The sequence below is a fragment of the Camellia sinensis genome, chromosome 15 (genome assembly GCF_055761805.1).
Source record: "Camellia sinensis isolate YWXY chromosome 15, ASM5576180v1, whole genome shotgun sequence".
NCBI classification, from domain to species: domain Eukaryota; kingdom Viridiplantae; phylum Streptophyta; class Magnoliopsida; order Ericales; family Theaceae; genus Camellia; species Camellia sinensis.
This window is the reverse complement of record NC_138975.1, coordinates 14,073,550-14,081,392: the sequence shown is the minus strand read 5'-3', so window position 1 is coordinate 14,081,392 and position 7,843 is coordinate 14,073,550. Positions and strand designations below refer to the sequence as shown.

Here is a 7,843-nt window from a genome sequence, read left to right as displayed (position 1 = left end):
TACCAAAAGTTAGTCTAACCAAGTGAAATGCATTAACAATGGAAAAGATACATTCATAATAATTAAATACTCTATAAATATAACATGTATAACTATGTCTACCCAGAGGGAAAGATTGAAAGAATCTCACTTCATCAAGAATCTTCTCAGCCAGATGCTCGATTCTCAATATTCTACCAACCATCGGTGCAAAATTCCTATGCCATTTAATGTCACGCATTTTTTCAAACTCAATTCCATCATCAATGAATATTGCAGCGATTCTTGCAGCCTTGAAGCATATTGAGCTTATGGATTGCAATCCATTGCCCTTGCGGTATTTTTGAATGCCATCCAAGGATAACTCAAATCCATACAGTTCAGCAATATCCCTTATACATTCCAAATAGATTACATTCAGATTTAGATTTAGTAACAGATTCAGATTTACAGATTTAGATTAATAACAGATTCAATTTCAGATTAAATTTTACTAACAGATTCAGATTTAATTTTAATAACAGATTCAGATTTAATTTAATTTTAATAACAAATTCAGATCAAACAAAACAAATATATATGTTGTAAAAAAAATCAACGATCAGTGTGATGAGATGAACAATGAGAGAGTGATCGGTGCAGAAGAAGAAGATGAACAACGAAACGAGAGAGTGAGAGAGACACTGATGAGAGATGAGATGAGACTGAGAAAGTGAGGGAGACAGCGATTAGGGTTTTTGTTTTGTTTGTTATAGATGAGGTGAGTGAGATGGTGAGATGGACGGTTAGATTTGAAAGAGAAAGAAAATTTTTTTTTAATTAATTTAATGCAGGCGGGTTAGGCAGGTGCAGCTCAAACCCGCAACCTGCCTGCAACCCGAAATTTATATAAAATCCAAACCACACCCTACCCTAATGTGTTTGCGAAACCGCCCACACGCGTGCGGTTCGGATCGGGTAGGGCGGTTTGCGCTGGTCGGATAACCCTACGCCCAACCCTAATTACTGCCCTTTTTCTTTACTTCGTTCTTTTCTCAAAGCACACATACATATTAGAGAGAAAAGAAGACTAAAGATGAAGAAGAAAATGCGTGGATGATGTTAGGGAGTGTGGGTATCGTGAAGGGAAAAAGGGACATAATAAAAAGAGAAGAGACATAGGGAACATCAAAGAGGGAAAATGAGAATATGTTAAGTAGAACAAGGGTTGTCGAGATGGTGTAACAAGATTGGATTGTGAGAGGATAAGATAGAGGTAGTGAGGAAGGTATAGAGGAGATATGGGTAGCAAGATGGAGAGGGGAAAAAAACATGAGTGCGGAGAGATAGATAGGGTGGCAATTGGAAGTGGAGGAGTTGATAGTGGTTGAGGTGAGTTTGTTGTTAGGGTTTGGATGGTTAGAATTATGGTGGATATCTAAAACAAAAACAAAATTAAAATTTTGAACTTTCATAGCTAGGTATATTTAGAGTGTATTAAAAACTATATATAAATGAGTTGAGTGGATCAAAATAATAAATTAATCAAATTTTATTTGAAAACTTAGCCATATTGAAAATGTATTCGAATAGTTTTCGAAACAACTTCTTTTTCTCCTTTTTTTTTTTTTAATTTATTGACAAAACACTTTTTAATATTTTTACAATTTCCAACACACGTTTTATCATGTTCCTAATATTAAGAAAAATTCTATTTAAACTCTAAGTAATTTTCTCAGTACTAACCATCATTCAATTTTTTTAGTTACATCTTTATCCCTCAATCAAGTTACAATTTTGTTCCTTAAGTAAATGTCTCTATTTCTCAACACACATCGCTCATTCACAACCATTTCACTATTACCATTAGCTCACCACCATCACCACTGGTGATCCCTTCACAACCTCTCATTGTCCACGGCAACCCAGCAACCCGCAATTGCCAACTCTTCTACCACTGTCAACTTCTTCTAGCAACCCTTCATCACAACCTACCCGCCATCTACCCTTGCAAGAGAGAGAGAGAGAGAGAGAGAGAGAGAGAGAGAGAGAGATCTAGGGTTTGAGCGAGTAGTAGAAGAAGAAAAATAAGATGAGGGGTTGCGGGAGTCAAAGTGGGCGAGAGGAATGGGACTAATTGCAGAGAGTGGGGACAGATGATGATAAATAGGTGGACGACAGAACTGGGAGAGTCACGACAGAGTTAGAGAAAGTTGGTTGGGCTAGAGAAAAGGGGTTGGTAATGGCTATAACAACAAGGCTAGGGAGGAATGATAAGGTGGTTGATGACACTAGTAGGAGGGGAGTGAGGCTATGGAGGGGGTAATGACCGAAGAGAAAAGGGTGGCCGCTAGTTGCCAACATTTGTTAAGGTTAGGATTTTATTAGAGAAGAGAATGATATTATTTGAAAAATGGTGAAGTGTATTGAGACAAAATCAAAACTTTTAATATAAGCATGATGTGAACTAAGTAAAGAAGGAGGTGATGATGTGTACTAAGACAAATAATAAAGTGCAAATAGAATTCTCCTAATATTAAGCAAAACAATTCAATTTTAAATGACAAATATGCCCATACAATTTTAACAAAAATAATTTATTCACAATTTTTTTTTTTCTTTCTAAATCCTTCCGAATGTGTTTCTGATCGGTTAGAAAATGACTCTTAGCCCGAAATATTTCATTTATTTATGGGAGACTTATTTATAAGTCTTTTTTCAGACACTTATGGTAGGCAAAGTTTTGTGTAATTTCTTATAGAGTCTCAAGTCCTATTTAGATAGGAATGTATTCCACAAGATCCTACATAAACGTAACGTGACGTGACACTTACATAAACGTAACGTAACGTGACACTTATATAAGCGTAACGTAACGTGACACCTACATAAACATAACGTGACACCTACATAAACGTAACGTAACGTGTCACGTTACGTTTCGCAAACTTAATGAGTTTTTATTTTATTAAATTGAATGTGAAGATGTTACTAATTTATGTTAGTGTCACGTTACGTTTCATATAAATATGATCTATGGCAACATTCAATTTCCATAGATCATAGGTGTCATGTTACGTTTATGTAGGTGTCACGTTTATGTAGATATGATCTATGGTAACATTCAATTCCCTATATAGGGAATTGAATGTTACCATAGATCATAGGTGTCATGTTACGTTTATGTAGGCGTCATGTTACGTTACGTTTATGTAGATATGATTTATGATAGGAAATTGCATGTTACTATAGATCATAAGTGTCACGTTACGTTTATATAGGTGTCACGTTACGTATATGTAAATGTCACGTTACGTTTATATAGATATGATTTATGGTAACATTCAATTTCCTATATATGGTTTTACTATTATTTATAATATTAACAACTAATATTGATGGTAAATGTGTCAACAAACTTTCTATAAGCCTTATGGGAATATAAATTTTTTTAGTAGAAGCATACGTAGCATAAGTCTTCTTAATAGGACTTATAAATAATTTTTTCTTTATTTATTCGAAAAAAAAAAAAAATTTGTGTGGATGTAAATTTTTTTTTCCCCCACGTTGTTTCGTTATTTCCAATTAATTCCATCATCATCAGCTTCGTATTTTCCAATGCCCCCGTCGCTTTCTCTCTCTCAAACGTAAAAAAACACTTATTCTCTTCTCCGATCTGTGTCGTCTTCTCTCCAAAGCCCCTAGATCTCCAAACTTCGAGATACGCAATCGCAGGTAAATTTTTCTTCTTTTCAAGTTTCAATCTTCAAAAAGTTATACGCCCGTTTTGTTTAGATCTCAAAAATATATTTATTCGATTTGTGTATTGTTCACTCACCGTTTGGTTGCCGAGAAAACAGAAAGAAAATTTTGAAGCCTTTTTATTATGTTGATGATTATTTGATTTGGTTTTGGAACGATACATAACTGGTCCTCAACTTAGCTAAACGATAGTATTAGGCACAATTGAATGGGGGTTATTTTATTTCTGGTTTCAAAGAGAGAAATACATGAGATTCAGATCCTTATCCAGCCCTTGCTCAAAATTTTAATGTCAAATTTGAGCAAAAGCTTTATTTCATATGAATGACTACAATGATAAACTTAGATTGAAGCATAAATTTGAGTAAAAATTTCACTAACCACAGAGTTTTAAATTTGAGAACCACAAAATAAACTTGAAAATTCTGAGTAATAAACATTTGAGTCTCCTTGATTTGGTTAAAATTTTGGGTTAAGTTGTTGAGCAAAATTTTGAGAAAAAGGTTTATTTAATATGAATGACTCCAATGACAAACTTAGATTTAAGCATAAATTTGAGTAGAAACTTCACTAATGTCAGAGTTGTAAATTTGAGAGCAACAAAATAAACTTGAAATGTCTGAGTAATAAACATTTGAGTCTCTCTTGATTTGTGGTAAAAATTTGAGCAAAACTTAATTTGGAATAAATTTGGGTCAAGGTGTTGAGGCTGTCTTCTGTATTTTTACCCATAGTTAAATTTGATATAGGTTGGAGTCAAGGATTGGAGATGCCTACAGTTTGTGTCCGGATAGGAGTTTACTAGAATTGAATTATTGTCGATGCATATTAAGGATGTGGAAATATATAATTTTTTTTTTTCTGTCTAATTTCAGTTCAAGTGAATTATAAATTTTATTGTCTAGCAGGCTATTGTATCAAAATAATTTGAAATGGTAGACAACAATTCAACTTCTAATTCACCGGCTGAAAGCCAAACCCATAATCCTGATGGGAATTTACCTTCTGAGAGTGGTGTTTCGATTGATTCGCTAGCACGGAAGGTTCAAGAGTCGCTCTCTCTTGCAAAGAGGCACAAGTTTTGGGAAACCCAACCTGTTGGGCAGTTCAAGGATTTGGGTGACACAAGTTTGCCCGAAGGACCAATTGAACCTCCAACACCCTTGACTGAAGTCAAACAAGAACCTTATAATCTTCCCAGTCTCTATGAATGGATAACTTGTGACATGGACTCTGAAGAGACGTGCAACGAGGTTTATGCCCTACTGACCAACAACTATGTTGAGGATGATGAGAACATGTTCAGGTTTAACTATTCAATGGGATTCCTTAGATGGGCTCTTCGCCCTCCTGGTTTTTTCAAGAATTGGCACATTGGAGTTCGAGTCAAAAGCTCAAAGAAGTTGGTTGCTTTTATTACTGGAGTTCCTGCAAGAATCAGGGTCCGTGATACTGTTGTTTACATGGCAGAGATCAATTTCCTGTGTGTTCATAAGAAACTCAGATCAAAACGGCTTGCTCCTGTCATGATAAAAGAGGTGACTAGAAGGGTTCATTTGGAGAATATGTGGCAAGCAGCTTATACTGCTGGTGTGGTTCTTCCAACACCGATATCAACTTGCCAATATTGGCATAGATCGTTAAATCCAAAGAAGCTTATTGATGTTGGATTTTCTAGGCTTGGTGCAAGGATGACGATGAGTCGAACAATAAAGCTGTATAAGTTGCCAGATTCCACTGCTACCCCGGGGTTTAGGAAGATGGAGTCCCACGATGTACCTGCAGTTACACGTCTGCTTAGGAATTACTTGAGTCAGTTTCTTGTTGCTCCTGATTTTGATGAAAATGATGTAGAACACTGGCTTCTTCCAAGGGAGAATGTCGTGGATAGTTATCTGGTTGAAAGCCCTGAGACTCATGAAATCACTGATTTTTGCAGTTTTTACACGCTTCCATCTTCTATCCTTGGAAACCAGAATTACACTACTTTGAAGGCCGCTTATTCTTACTATAATGTGTCTACAAAGACTCCATTGCTTCAGCTCATGAATGATGCTCTCATTGTAGCCAAGCAGAACGATTACGACGTCTTCAATGCTTTGGATGTTATGCAGAATGAATCTTTCTTGAAGGAACTGAAATTTGGACCTGGTGACGGGAAACTCCACTATTACCTCTATAACTATCGAGTAAACCACGTTTTGAGACCATCAGAACTTGGGCTCGTGCTTCTATAGTTTGATGTCTCAATTTCAGTTCTGGCATGCACTACCGGATGCATTTTGGGTAAAATATGCTGATTGTCTTAGTTTAAAGGCTGAAACAATTGCCATTCATACTCGTTGACAATCCATGATTAGATTCTTGTTTTTATTTATTTTGTGGAAGATAAATTTTGTGAACTTTCTTTACCCAAGTTTCATTGGCAATTCACTAGTGTTAAGCTTGTCGTGTGGTTTAGAGCTGCAAGAAGGTTGTTATATCAAACAATTTTCTCTTTCAGCCCCTTTGTTATCAGTTCTCTTCTGCTTTAAACTTCTTATTTGCCCATTGTTGTCTAGGTGCTCTTGATGTCTCTAGGAAAGAATGGTTATGAATTCACGCTGACTAATTTTTGTTCTGGTTTAGATTATGAGAAATATTTGATGCTTGATTTTATTTGGAGCATGGCTTCTGACATGTCTTGATAACTGGAATTTCTGTTATTATGCTTCTTGCCCCTCAGCATATTGTGGTTATGAATTCATACTGACTAATTTTGCTCTGGTTGAAATTATGAGAAATATTTTATGCTTGTTTTTATTAGGAGCATATGTCATAATTGGAATTCCTGTTATGCTTTTTACCCCTCAGCATATTGTTTTCACTTGCATTTATTTGTACTGCCCAATGCCCATAATTGTATATGTTTTCATACATGGCTGATATACCTTGGGAATATGGTTGTTGAGAAATGAAAAAATAAATTTAAAAATTTGTTTGGATGACCCTAGTTTTATTTATTTATTATTATTTTAGTAGCATTTGAAACTGGGATTCTCTTTGCATTGCCCTGGTTAATCTTGTTCTTGCCCAACAGTACAAATTTGTCTTATAGGGCTGTTGATAGGAATGGGATTTATGAGAGTGAGAAGCATGCATTTAAACTAAACCAGTTCTTTTATTGTTTTTATACAAGCCCACATCCTGCTGCTGCTGCTGTTTTTTTTTCGTGTACTTTTAGGTTGGTCTTTACCTAAATTCACCATTCAAACACAGTTTGAGTGATCAAAAGTTCAAAACCAGGAAAACCTCACATTTATGATGGACCTCATATACACTCTATCACACACCACTTCATGCACTATATGTGATTTGTAAATCTACTAGTAATATATATTATTTATTTTCTTAAAATTGTATGTTGTTTCAAGTGGCATTCTCTTTTTCCATAAAGGAAATGGAGAGATTGATGAATCTTATCAAGTCTACTCAACCAGTGAATTTTCAAAAAAAAAAAAAGAAGTGAATTTCAAGTGCTTCAGGATTAGATTGTATTTTGTATTTCATAATTTACATGTTCCCTTTTTCTTTGGATGGTTAGATCTTAGAAACTTAACATTTTTATTCTGTATAATTTGGATACTGAAACCAAATTATAATTAGCATTTTTATTTCTGTATAATTTAAATTATAATTTGGATGATACTGAAATCTCAATCTCAAGCGAGCTCTATCAAAGTATATATATACTAGCGTATGCCCGTGCCTAAAGGCACGGTGTAAATAATTTATATGTATTATGTTGAAATTTATGAAGTTTGTGTTATTTTTTGATAAAGATATTGAAAAAATATATTAAAATATTTTTCTTTTTAAAGAACTTATAATAATTTTGCATGTATTACACGTTTTATAAAACTCAAATAAAATAACAATTTTTCCTAATCTTAATGCAAATTAAGAAACAAATATATAAGATTTAAAGTTATATTGCATATCAAAATATAAAAGGTAGTAAAAAAAAGTCTAAATACTAAACCAAAAACAGAAATTAAAGTTTTATTGTCATAAACCAAAAGAGTAGGTTAAAACTTTACAAAAAGTGGATTAAAGCTTTTCAAAATATGTATGTTTTACAAAA

General features: G+C 34.3%; 1 pseudogene across 2 annotated transcripts; it reads left to right on the top strand.

The window, feature by feature from the left end:
• The first annotated feature begins 958 nt into the window (after window positions 1-958).
• Window positions 959-6,222, top strand: LOC145813472 (glycylpeptide N-tetradecanoyltransferase 1 pseudogene; annotated as a pseudogene). 2 transcript variants are annotated; one of them, XR_014356573.1, is made up of 2 exons: window positions 959-3,693; window positions 4,629-6,222. The product of XR_014356573.1 is annotated as a glycylpeptide N-tetradecanoyltransferase 1 pseudogene, transcript variant X1 (transcript). The 2 variants fall into 2 exon arrangements; XR_014356574.1 differs by having other exon boundaries at window positions 3,504-3,693; window positions 4,626-6,222.
• The last annotated feature ends 1,621 nt before the right edge of the window (window positions 6,223-7,843 follow it).